The sequence below is a fragment of the Etheostoma spectabile genome, chromosome 14 (assembly GCF_008692095.1).
Source record: "Etheostoma spectabile isolate EspeVRDwgs_2016 chromosome 14, UIUC_Espe_1.0, whole genome shotgun sequence".
In the NCBI taxonomy this organism is placed as follows: domain Eukaryota; kingdom Metazoa; phylum Chordata; class Actinopteri; order Perciformes; family Percidae; genus Etheostoma; species Etheostoma spectabile.
The window spans coordinates 12,403,211-12,404,958 of NC_045746.1; the positions used below are offsets into that span (position 1 = coordinate 12,403,211).

The following is a 1,748-nucleotide window of genomic DNA, read 5'->3' on the forward strand; positions in this document are numbered from 1 at the left end:
TTTCATTTAAAAACAATTGGCTTTTCCCGACGGTTAAGACGGCTCACTTTGAGACTGCAACTCTGTGAGAGATATGTGGAAGTAAAACTGTTCATGTTTTATCTTAAATCAGTGTTGGTTTGTTTTGCAATGTTTCAGTGAAGTTGAGAATGTACGTTTTCTTCTAAAATAGATAGATATTGAACAGATAAATTGCTGTGTCTTCAGATACTCCACAATGTATCCTCTAAATGCTGGAATAGCAAAATCTCCAGGATTATTAGTCTATGAAGCAGATGTAGTTCTGTCCTAATATAAAAAAAAATGCTACTGCTAGATTTGACCTGGCACTGCCAAAATGTTAACGTTCACCTGTTGGCTGCAGACACCTTTTCCTCTCCCTCTGGACCAAATTAGAACCTGTTAGGCCATATCGTTCACTGGATTTATTGATGTCGAGGTAACTAACTGGTTGTTACCATTATTTGCAGATTTTACAGTGCCTTGCAGTTTGTTTTTTCTACATGCAGAAACCACATACTTTCAATTCAGTATTCAAAGGCTAAAACTTAAATTAAGTGTTACCTCAGAACCATTCAAACTTTTTTTGATCACAATGTTACAGGCTTAAAAGGGAGAGCATAACGCTGGACATTGTACGCGTCATTTCATAGTGACACACAGTCCTGGTACGCCAAACACCAGCCAAACTGATTGTCTATTATCATGCCATAGAGTTGGCATTTAGTTGTTTACAACAATGTACATTAACTTACTGAGGAATGTTTTATTTGTTTATTTCATTTCAGTTCTTAAGTGCCGAGTGTTGGTGTTCGGTTTCCATCCATACTTTGATCGATGTAGCTAGCATAATGTTTGCAGAAGAGTGCTGTTCTTTCTTTCTTTTTTTTCTTTTTTTTTTTTTGGTCTTTGGAAAATATTGGAATGGTGTTGTGTTTACAAGGTTCCGCGGTCGGCTTGTGATTCGGTCCCACCCACTCGCTCAGGTTAGACTGAGGTGACAAAATAAAGTAAATGCTTGAAACGTGTTAAGTTGTTGAGTAAGTACATGGAAATGCTTGCAACTCTGAATTGAATCTGGCAAATAGTAGAAATGTTTGTTCACAGCTGACCCCAGGCCTACGTAATTTGTACTCTCACGAGTCTTTCCTAATTTGTCCTATGCATTACGTTTCTTTGTTTTGACATCCCAAATGTTGTGCATCACGCAGTCATTATTTCGGGGATGAAAACTAGACACCAGATCATGACATGTACAAACAGATTGAACAACTTGCATTGCCCCCACAGACTTTCTTTAATAGTGATGGCCAAAGTGAAAAGTGTACACGGCCACCATCACTCGGAGTAAAAAACAAACATGGTGGAACAATGAAAATTAAAACAGCACTTTTCCCCCCCCCTTTTTTTTTTTTTTTTTTTTAAAACCTTCTTCCTTCTACACAACTTATAAGCAACTTGAGAACTGAATTCACAACACCAGAGCATCCACAAATAATACTTTTTTTTTTTTCCCCCAGGTAGGCAACATACGCACAACATGGTCAAATGGTTTAAGGGGGTTACCTTTTCCCAACACAACACATTCACAGAATCCTTCCTGGCAGAAATAGAGAAATCAACTGAATATGGGGAAATATCAAGGAATTGCCACTCAATTAAAAAAATAGTTTATAACAATAAATTAATATGTAATACACACAATAGATCCAACTGACCACGGCTGCTTCACCATGATCAGCCCGTAC

The 1,748-nt window shown here is 37.6% G+C and overlaps 1 protein-coding gene across 1 annotated transcript in view; it reads left to right on the forward strand.

Annotated features, from left to right (window-relative positions):
• maco1a (macoilin 1a) overlaps positions 1 to 506 on the forward strand; it is an 11,041-nt gene extending 10,535 nt beyond the window's left edge. Inside the window, exon 11 of the mRNA XM_032534918.1 lies at positions 1 to 506. This exon is cut by the window's left edge and continues 607 nt beyond it. The gene's annotated coding sequence lies outside the window, so the exon portion shown is untranslated.
• The last annotated feature ends 1,242 nt before the right edge of the window (positions 507 to 1,748 follow it).